Genomic DNA, 11,108 nt, shown 5'->3' on the forward strand with positions numbered 1-11,108 from the left:
GCTCAGGTTTTATGCGCTAGCGCAGACGCCTAAAATCGATTTGTATCCTAAAAGTGCCTATTTCTCTTCATTACGGAGAGACAGGCGTGCAGAATGAGTAGCTCAGACGTAGGTGTCTGCAGTTATTAAGTTAAGCAAGACGAATCCCAGTGTCAGCATCTCCCTCGCTTTGGCTCGGGAGTCCTGCGGGACTCCTCGTGGTGACTTTGGTGCGGGGTGACATTGGTGGCCGTGGGGATGCTCGCTGGGTGTTTGCTGTCTGAGGTGCCGCATCACTTCCCGGGAGCAGGCGGACTCTAAGACTGTGTTTCTCCCCCCAGATCTCTTTGCCATAGGATATTTTCTTTTAACATCTGCTTCAAGAAGCACGTAGGGTGTTGCCTGTTGCGAATCTGGGAGAAGGCGGCTGGGACAAAACCTTGTCTGGGCGCACCATCTTCAGCGACGAAGTGCACTCCAGTTACTTCATTCCCTGTTAAATTTGGGCTCGAGGAATGAGCTCTCGCTCTTTGCAGGTGTTTCTCGTGTGCCCTTGCCTTGCTTTGACAAGCCACCATCGCACGCAGCTGTCTCCAAGGGCCCTTCAGCGAGACGCCGCTGGTTTCTGTCTGATGTCGCTGTCGGCTCAGGCGCTCCGGGCTCATTCCGCTTTGTCAGGTGCGAGGATGAGGCTGAGGTCTCTGCTCTTTCCATCTCACCACCCTTCATCCCAGCTGTGGTGTTGCTAATAATGGTCCCCGTGGGGCCATTTGCCCATGTAGGAGGACACCCTGATCCCCTTGTCCCCTGCATCCTCTGGTTACAGCCCCTGGTGGCTATCAGAGGTGCAGGGGTTGTTGCCACCTGCCCAGGAGGGGAGCCTGGGGTTCTGGGGGAAGGACCTGGTGCTTGGGGTCTCCCACTGGGTGCTGGGGTGCAGGGCACGGCCAGCTCACTTCGTTGCCTCCACCTGTTGCTAGGTGAGGGGAAGGAACGGGGCTCAGCGTCATAAATCTGGAGGTGCAAACAGCTGGGGAGCTTGGCTTGGAGTTTCCATCGCCTTTCCACTGCCCTCTCAGCGGCGGGGCTCTCACTCCTCATCCCCCTGCTGCGTCAGGGGCTTTCTCCTCTGGGGTGCCACCAGCGATGGGTGTAACAGGAGGCAGGTTTTAGGGCTGGCGTTGGTGGGGCCAGGGCTTGCAAACTTCTACATGAATGCTTCGGCACTTTTGGTGTTGGTCGTCTTGCTGCTGGCAAGCAGAGGAGACTTTGTGCGGACAAGGTGAGCGCAAGCACGGGTGGAGCATCAGTGCCCCAGCCTCCAGCAGGACTTTTGCCCACCACTTCTCTGCAGGGCTAATGATTTCTGAGAAAAAAAGGGGATGCCTGCCGGTAAATAGCTAAAATACCCCGTATGGGTATGCAGTTTGATGCTGCTGCTTTCTCCAAAGACGCAGTTTGGCTCTTGCTCTGCTGTTGGCAGCATCTCTCACCTGCTCATGGGGGTTGCTCTCAAGTCCTGCCACCTTTCTCCGGATTTCTGTGCCTGTGCTTTTTCCTCCAGCACCCATCCCCTTTCCCTCTACCTGGCATTAGAGGGCAGTCAAAGGAAACCTTCCCTCTCCTCCCGCTCCCCGAGCTCTGCGGGCTGCTGGAGCCACCCCAGCAGCAGAGAGCTGACCCAAAGCACGGCCCAGCCACCAGCCCTTGCCTGCCCTCGCCCTCCCTATCTTGTTTCGGGTTGCTGGCCATGCCTTCGCCGCTCCGAGCTGCTCCCAGGGTTTTGCTTTTGACATTTGGGAAATGGCATCTGCAGCGCTGATAAATACTGCGTGCTGCTCCCCCCCCTCGCCCTCCGTCTCCTCCTAATTGACATCTTTGAGTCTGTCTCCGTTTGACAAATCAGGCTACTTATTATAAGTGATGACATGTATAAATATTGCAGGCATTCGTTTTACATCTGGATACCCTGATAATAAAAGCTATCAGGATCTCTCCCCACCCTTGCATAGCAATTACTACCAAGGGGTTTTCTCCTCCATCGCCAGAGCAGGATTTGGAGAGTGAACTGTGCCTGTGACAGCAAGATTTGCCTCTTACGGTGGGGGAGCATGGTTTTGGACAGTAAAAGTTCTTTAAAAAATTAATTTTAAAACATTTATTTATTTATTTATTGATGAATGCAGCAGCAGCACTGTGAAGCCATGTAAGCTGTCACACGTAGCTAAGAGGTCTCGCAGGAGCCCTTTTGCTCACAAAAACCTGGATTTTGTTGTTTTTCTTTTATTATTTTTCTGGGATAAGCATGGATCTGCACGTGAAGGTGAACACCAGGAGCAGGTGATGCAGCGGAGGAGGTCTGCAAAGCCGCAGCACCCAAAGGCTCACCCTGAGCACCCATCCCCTTGTGCCGGGGCTCAGGGTGACCCTGGTGGGTCCCGTGGGTGCTGTTCCTGCTGGTGGGTGCTGTCCCCGTGCTCCCCATCCCCGCCGGCAGCCCCGGAGCCCGCAGCCTGGCCGGGCTCCGCTCCGGCACCCTCCCTGGCATGGGCTGTGAGGCTGTCAAATTGCAGGGTATTATTTTTAGCTTGGTTTCCTGAGGAAAAGAGGCTTACGCGATTGTACTGTCTGTCAGTGCTTTTCCTCCCACCACCTTCCTCTTAACAAGTTTTGAACCCCTTGTCAAATGTACGGGGAGGGCTGGAGAGCTCCGAGACGTGAAGCTCCTGCGCGTTTTCACGCGAATTAGCAGCAACCTCGCCACGCCGCTACCTGGGGCAGGAGGAGATGCTGGGGAAGGTGAGAGAGGAAAGGCTGGTGGGAGGGCACGTCGTCCCTTTCCTTTGCGACTGAAATAAGGAGAGGCAGCCCTGTGCTGCTTTATCTTTGCAGGAGGTGAAAGGATGCTCTCCCCAGCAGCCAGCCTCCGTTTGGACGCGGCACCTGGAAAAGGGATGGAGAGGGCAGGTTGCAAGGCGAGAGGCTGTGAGCGGCCTCTCTGTAGGCATATTCTCAGATACAGATATTAAGTGCTCATGCCTTAATTGAAGTTAATTTCTGGGAGAGGCGTTTTATTAGAAAAGACTTCTCCAGCTCAGGCGTGTCCGCGCCATCTGCTCGGAGCTGCCGGTGGCGAAGCGCTCGACCCGTGGAAGCGGCCGCTCTCAGCAAAAAGATGCACCGGGCAGAAAAGCCTCTTCCTCCTCTCTGTTAGCAGTGCTGATTGTTATTGACAGGGATTTATTTTTTTTTTTTTTTCCCAGAGTTTAATGCTTCTGCGTGCAGTGGGAGGTGCAGAGCTGGATCTCCTGTGGCTTTCCCCAGTGGGGCTACTCTGATGTCTCATAGTGAGGTTGAGCGGGCTGTCCTTGGTAGGGCTAGAGCCTCTCTCATCTGTCCTGCCACTTGTTTTCATGAAGCCTGCAGGAGCTGGAGATTTCTGCCCCACGTCAAGACTGGAGGAAAGCTACTACATGGTGGCTTAGCTGAGATGGACATGTGTGCACATCCAGAGGAGCTCTTGTTCCTTAGCAAAGCGATCTTAATGAGAGACAGCTCCTGTTAATGACTGCTTGCTCTTTCAGTTGGTGTGTTTGCTGGGAATGGAATTTTTATGGGAAAACTTATGTGCAACGATGATAGTAATTAGCTGTAATCAGAAACAGGGAGGGAAGGGACCTGGTTCTTTCCGATCCCATAACCCTCCCTGAGATTTTGAAAGAAGTTCATTTTCTACATTAAGATGAAACCAAGATTGGTTTATTATTATTATTATTAAACCATAAGAAGAGTGTGAAACTCTGGGGCTGGATTGTGGCCGGGGCCTCACTGGGAATGTTGGAGGCAGAGAGGTACAAATCCCTGCTTTGAAGGGCTTGAATCTGAGCCATCTGCATCCCTGGCCAGTGCCCAACATACCACGGTATTTGTGCTTTGTGAGGCTCTTTTCTTTTTTTCTTTTCTCTCTATCTCTCTTTTTTTTCCCCCACATTTTAAAAATTATTTTTTTTTAACCACTGACAACTCCACGATGACTCTGAAAAATCTGTGGCCTGGGTAAATAAATTTGCTATTTGGAGTGGCCTTTCTTCCTCCTCCCTGCGAAATCTTGTGTTTGGCAAGTTGACATTCTCTGATTAAAAAGCATTTTGTCTCAATTTCTGACAGTCCTTACTCACAGTGAGTGGGTTTTGCCCATAAACAGAGAACTTACTGCGCAGACCTGAGTAATTCTCCTTTTAGAGACAGCTTTTGCTCCTGTCTTCTCGCCTCTCAAATAACCTTCTGAATTTTGAGGCCGATTGCCATGTATTTTGATGTAAAACCTGAATCTGCCTCCTGATTTACTCAGGAGGGATCCAAATTTACTTAGAACAAGCCCAGGATTCCTAATGAAACCTTCACCTGCTTAAGGAAGGCTTTAAGAACACTCTTTATTAAGAAGAAAAAAGAAAAAAAAGGAAAGTCCTTTTAATCACTTAATGCAGTGATGGATTCTTTTTTTGTGTGTGCAAATTTTAGATAAAAGGGGCAGAACATCTAATTACATTCCGTAGGGAAGTTTAATAATGTTTACCCAAAGAATCTTGTCTTGAAAATTGACCAGGGTGAATTCTGTTTAATTTCTGCTAAAATCCCTTAGCTTCATTCCTGCTGCTTTTTCCAAAGACCTTGTGCGTAGATCTGCCCAAGGAAGGAGAAACCAGGAACGTGAGTTCCTCTCTTGTGTTTGGAGAGGGCTGGCGATGGTTGAAGCTGCTGCGTTGCATGACCTCCCATCTTTCTTGGCGTTTTGGGTTTTGAGAAGCTATGGATATCTGCGTTCTTGTGAAAAGTCTTCCTAGAGTGAGTGAGAAGGAAAACCTTGCACCTTATTTTCCCATGACGGCTGACTCGGGCCCTTGCTTGTGGACAATGGCCATTAAGTAGCCAGGATATGATCTCCCTGAGACGTTCTTCATTAGCAGGAGATAGTTTTAGAATTATCTGGGGTTGCAGATGCCTTTTTATGCTTGCGTTGTGTCAGTGCCCCCCTATCTGTTGTAGGACAGATGAGCCACGCAGGTGGCTCGACTCATTCCTCATGTCCAACCACTTCCATCCAGCACGGGAAGCCGGTGCCACCGGTCATTTAAGCCTGGTTTTTGATTTTTGCACCACTGAGAGCCATCAGGTCTGGTTCTCACAGCCATCTCTTCCTTCTGAAGTCCACCACCACTCGCTGTTTTGGGTTGTTTTGCCTCCCGAGCAGCGAGTTTGATGAGTGTTGGCTCCCGGTCGTTGCGGAAGCGTTGAACGTGAGTAGTCACTGAACGGCCTGCTCAGCAAAAGCCCTCCAGACTGCCTCCTTTTTTGGTATTATCTATTGTAATCTTATTTTCTTTACGCAGAGCTTTTCTTTGATTCATAATTCTTATTGTAATGTTCCCCTCCTACAGTTTAACAAATCACTCGCCCATGTGGCGCGGTATCAAATGTTTTTCTGAAGTCCAGATGGTCAAGCTCTCCCACAAAAGACAAAGATTGGCTTCTGTTTAAAAAAAGCCGTTATCTCCCGGAAAAAATATATTTACCAGGCCTGCCTGGCAGAATCCATCTGTGTGAAATACATTCTGCGCTTTATCATTTTTTTTTTTTTTTAAATTTATCCGTTTTCTTATTTTTTTTGCCTTTGAGCTGGTTCTGAACCCAGCGGGCTGTTAAGATCAGCCCGAGCGACCCGTAACCGCCTCACCCTCATCCCCCCAGCCCCTCTTGAATATTCTCCTTTAATCTCAATAATCTTAACGCTTGCTCCCCCCTGTTAGATGAGTTTAAAATAATCTGCGGGGAGAGAAGTCTCTGGGAAGCAAGGCGGTGCTGCTGAAGTGATTATTTCCACTGCAGTAAAGGTTGAAAACCGGCTACAATTACCGCTCCCAGCTCTGCGCGTTAAGGGATTTGCCTTTGGGGATTTTAAGCAGGTGAGCGTTGTGTTTTGCTCCCCTCAGCCATCGGTTTTGGGGTGTCACTGATTTTGCAGAGGAAGATAGAGGAGGCCACGCGTGCCCTGCCTCCCGAGGGCACCGAGCGCGGCTTGGCACGCAGCAGGACGAAGATGATGGAGGTCTGACACCTGGCAAGGGCACGCAGCGCCTGTCGGTGGGGAAGATTCATCCCCTCTCGTCTGCGGGGGGGTGAATTTGAATATAAAGGTGGGGCGGGTTGCTGAAGCATCATTTGTGAGCATGATCTGTGGGCTCGGGCTGAGATTTGCTGTTTGTTTTCCCATTGCCCGTGCTGGCTTTGACCTCGGGACCGCGCGCGGATGCTCTGCGGGTGTGCTAATGGATTAACTCCTGCTTGTGAGCTGGGAGGCCTCCCTGCCATCGGAGATGCATTTCGGGTGGTTTCAAGGGCATCTCGGGTGCCTCTTCAGTGGTGCGGCCGCACTCAGCACAAGTACGGCTGCTTTTAATACTCTTCCAGGCAATGTTTCTGTGGAGCGAGAGGCCATAGAGGAAAATAAACTCGGGTGTTTCAAGCAAAAGGAAGGAAGGAGGCTCGGTTGAGCCTCTTGCTGCTTCTTGAGGAGGATGAAGCTTCCAGCCTGGATTCCCAGGCTGAGGGCGAAGAGTCACTCTAGGCAGGAATTTTCCACTTAATTTTTCTTTCTGATGGAAAATGTCAGTGTAATTGACTTTTTTTTCTTCTTTTTTTGACAGGCCTGTGCTCAAACCACTTCAGAGAGCTCTCGGGGCTCCTTGCAGACGCGGCAAGTTCCTGCAGCTTCAGCTCCTGCACTGCCCACGTCCAAAGCTGGGCCTTTGAAAGGACAGCATAGCCTCGTGCCTGAGACCTGGGGGGACAGAGTTGCTGCCTCCTGGTGAAGGAGAAGAGCCAGGAGACCTACTGGAGCAGTAGACCACCCTAGGGATCAGGTGGGTACAGCCAGCAAGCAGAGCAGCACGTCAAACCTCAGGCTTTGTTACAAGGGTAGTCCTGTACCACAAACCCCAGGTCCGTTTCACGCCAGTGTTAGGGGATTTTATTTCTGCATAAAGCACAAATCTAGGTTTCTTTGAGAAGATTTAGGTTTCTTTTGCCCCTAATGGGTCGCCTTCTGCAAACGCCCACCCTTACAAGTACAAAATGTCCTTTCTCTTGTTCCTCTCTGAGTCAGGATTGCCTCGAACACCCCAGAGTAAGCGGCCCTGTTACCCCCTTACCGTTGGTGTCGGAGAAAAGCTGGACCAGAAGCAGTTTTCTGTGGGGAGGCTGCAGCTTTTGGAGATGATTGGAATGAAACAAATCCCCCGTGAATTAATTGAAGGGGTCAATGTCTGTAGTTAACCAGCTGAAATTGCCTATCGTTACCCAGCTGTGTCTTTCATGTCAGCTAGAAGACGTCTGGGAGGCAGCAGCCACCAGATAAGTGGGCTGAGAGAGTTTGGTGGGTGTTTTTTCCTCCCCTGTGGCAAGTGGTCTCTCAGTGGGCACACGGACAAGTCTGTTTTTGACGTATATCTGGATTTATCGGCGATCTAGTATTGCCTCTATTCCTCCTTGCTGTTTTCTCTCAATTAGACGGTGGCTGGAATAACTTGTCTTAATGACACCTCCTCAGCACCGATTTCAGTGGTGACAGTTATTAACGGTTTCACGATAAGAAACAGGTGTTTCAGCATGGTCCATCAGGCAGAAGAAGAACAATGCCTCCCCAATGTCATTGTTCACGATGTATTCAACGACTGCTAGCTTTTTTTTATATGAAGATTTTATTCAACCTCATAGGTAGCATTTACTATTTAGTATGCAGGCTTTGGGCAAGCTAGTGGAGTGGAAAACCTTTTAATTTCTTTTTAATGCAAACATGGATCTTGCAAGACCTTGTCAAGCGATGGGAATAGGTACGGACTCTCGCTTACAGCTCTCAGCATCGCTCAGTGTTCGCCTGCAAAAAAAAACCCTGGGTACTTCTAATGGGAGCTCTGTGGTCCAAGGGACAGGTCCGAGCACGAAGGGATTGGGCAGAGAACATGGTTAGGATAATAGAGGTGTTGCAACAGCTCCTGGGCTCTGCTGCTGCTTCCCATGCTTTCCCGTGGTGGGGTGGGAAGGGAGCAATGTTTGCGAGTATGAGGCTGTCAAATACCCTGGGTAGTTTTTTTGGACAAGGCGTGATCATTGATCACTTGTCTGCGTTGTGAGGGTGGGTTTGCTGGTCGTTCTGTGTGGCCAGGACTCACACAGTGCATTTTCCCAGCCTCCTGTGCCCTCTCTGCTGCTGTTTGCACTTCTGTGATGCACACTTCTTCTCTGTTCTCCATCTGATCTTGCAGCGAACAACGTGAGAGGCCTTGGGCTCAGCGTACGCGCTCCGCAGAGCTCAGCTGCACCTTGAGAAGGTGAGGGGACAAAATTTGATCTCTACCATTTGCATCACGTGCTGAGATTGACTGGAGGGCAGCTGCCGCAGCCGCTAATAACTGCATCCCACCGGTGTGCTGCGCAGGTCTCGCTTTCTCTGGCTGTGCTCCCAGTGCTGAGAGAGGAGGAGGAGGTGAGGAGGAGGTAGAGAAACCACACTGGCACTTTTCCACGTCCTGTGCAGGAGATATTCCCAGAGAGAACTGCTTGTCTGTGATGCAGTGGGGCTGGCCATCCGATAGATGCCAGAGGGGATATTGGGCATTACTTAAGGGACACATTTCTACATCCTTCATCTTTGCAGGAGGAAACTCCTCAGGGCTGGGAAGAGACAGAGCCCTCGGTGCTTGGGCGTTGGGCATCTTCACTTCTTCCTCATCCTCTGGTCTGTGCTGGGGTCCGGTGCTGACTGCAGTCTGGGGCCATGCCTGCCTGGCCTCCTGGGGCTGCTCTGTGAGCCTTCGGAACAGCCTCTCCTGCTTTTATTTGGTACCACAGGAGCCGTGCAACCTATTTATTTCCCCTTGGTGTTTGGGTGTCACTAAGGGCAGATCAGAGCAAGGTTCACCAAAGGTGCCCGATGGGTCCCCTTGGTCTTCAGCAAGGCACCGCTCTCTCCCGCCCCAGTCTGACTGCTCGGGCTCCCTACTGAACAAGGAGGGGAAAAAAAAAGATTAATTGGTGATAAATAATGCATTTTGTTCCCACCTAAAGGTTGTTTGATCTCCGTAGTCTTCATTCCTCTGGTGACAGGGAGCTCAGTGTTAATAGCTATTTGTCACCCGGTGCAGTGCTTAAACAGCCCGAGCAGCACTGCGTTCGGCTCATACATCCCTGCCACAGGCAGGGCTTCCCATTATTACTTTCTTTACATTTTTTTTTTTCACTTCAGCTCTCCTGTGGTGGCTTTTCACAGCAATTTCCAGAAGTGAAACAATTAGCAAACATTAAACATCTTTTTTTCTGGGAAAGCAGCAATCAGGAGGGAAGATATAGTATCCGTCTAAAGTCTCCCCATACGTAGATACGTGCGTGCAGAGCCCCTTCAAGGCTGAGCACAATTGGAAGTGATAGTTACCAGTATAATATTTAAATGAGCATTAATTACCATAAACCATCGGGGTTTTAATGTCTCCTTCTGTACGGTATGTAAATCAGGGCTGGAATGGGCTTGTGAGCGTGCACTGGGCCTCTGGTGGTGTGGATAAAAGGGCTGGGTTTTAGTACTGGGATTCAGCCGCGCCATTTCCATTAACGTTAATGGGAGCTACGGGGCCAAGCCCTGGCCACGGAAGGGAAGGTTTCCCTCTCATCCTCGGAGACAGCCCTGCCCTGAGGACGCCTTGTGCTTGCTTTTCCCATCCCAGCATCTATGGAGAGGCTTCCCGAGGAGGAGGAGGATGCCTAGATGCCAAAATGACTCAGCTTTGGGCTCCCAACCGGGAAGGGCACCATGAGGTGCAGGTTTCAGCCCTCCACCCCCTTGCACAGATAACGTGGATTTACCGAAACGCTCCGTTTCTCGTGGTGCCTATGGCTGGCTGGGAATTTCCATCCCTCTGGGGCCGTGGCTCTGCGCTGCTGCTCCGCTGCCAGCAGCTTGGGTTGATGTTCCCCATCCCCTTCCTCCCATCCTTTCACTGACTCTGCTGCCCCATGCTGCTGCAAACCAGTTTGGGTTTTAGCTAACAAATGTCTCCTTTTAAAAATTTTATTTATTTATTTATTTTTTTAACATCCAGACCATGTGAGAGTTAATTCCTGGGCTCACAGAGGTGTTTGGGACTGACATGGTCTTTCTGAGCACCGTACCTGGGCAGCACTGTACCCCATCCATCTCCCATCCAGCCTGCCCTGCCACCTCAAGCAGAGGGAGCAGGACTCCATGTGAAGCTGCTGGAGATGGGCAGCTCTTCAGGTACTTTGCAGCTCCTCCCCAAGCCCCCGTGTCCTTCCTCTTCGCCCCCCTGTCCCCCGGTGGGGACCTAGTTTGCCTTGCAAAGTGGTCTCATTATAAATGCATCAGCCTCTGCCGGTCTCACGCGCGCTGCCTTCATTTAGCCCTCCAAGCTCGATTACATCTGAGGATGTCTTGGGGTAATTAAGTAATATTAGAACATTTTCTTTTCTATTTTTTTTCCCCTTCCCTAATGCAGCTTTCAAAGCACAAGCCTCGGTTCTCACCCACCGGAGCCCACTTCGCCGAGCCTCTGAATTCTCCCTAATGTACCTTGCCATGAATGAAGGCTAATTACATTTCTGAAAGATGTCATTAGTGTCATATTCATGCTGGGTTTCAGAGAGCTAGCACGCAGCAGGGAACGCTCCCTTAGGTGTCTTTCAGCCTCACTGTACGCGGTGCTGCCGCGAGGAGTGGACGGGCTCTCTGGTCGGTACGGGATGCTCAGCCGGCAGAGGCTGAGCTGGGTTGAGAGCATCTCTTCCCATGGATGTTTTGCATCCTTCATCTCCGGAGCTCATCACGGTTTACAAATATTAACTAATTAAGCCTCTCAGAGCTCCTGTGAGATAAGTAATTGCTACTCTAATGATTGGCGTTGTAGCCGCTCTCTTCTCCAGGCGTTGGGCAGTGCTTTTTGCTGTGGAGCAGCAAGGCGGCAATTGTCAAGCATACAGAAAGATAAGTGATACTTTTGGATGAGCTGGCCATCTGACCTGCGGGTTGGTGGCCTGAAATCTAGAGCCACCACAAGAGATAC

The 11,108-nt window shown here is 50.6% G+C and overlaps 1 long non-coding RNA gene across 1 annotated transcript; it reads right to left on the reverse strand.

Annotated features, from left to right (window-relative positions):
• Positions 1–6,675: 6,675 nt before the first annotated feature.
• Positions 6,676–7,228, reverse strand: LOC118168891. The gene is made up of 2 exons (XR_004751842.1): positions 7,188–7,228; positions 6,676–6,841 (listed from the first exon to the last, which is right to left on the reverse strand). It is a non-coding gene; the product is annotated as an uncharacterized LOC118168891 (long non-coding RNA).
• Between the last annotated feature and the right edge of the window lie 3,880 nt (positions 7,229–11,108).

Source organism: Oxyura jamaicensis, chromosome 6 (assembly GCF_011077185.1).
Source record: "Oxyura jamaicensis isolate SHBP4307 breed ruddy duck chromosome 6, BPBGC_Ojam_1.0, whole genome shotgun sequence".
NCBI lineage: Eukaryota > Metazoa > Chordata > Aves > Anseriformes > Anatidae > Oxyura > Oxyura jamaicensis.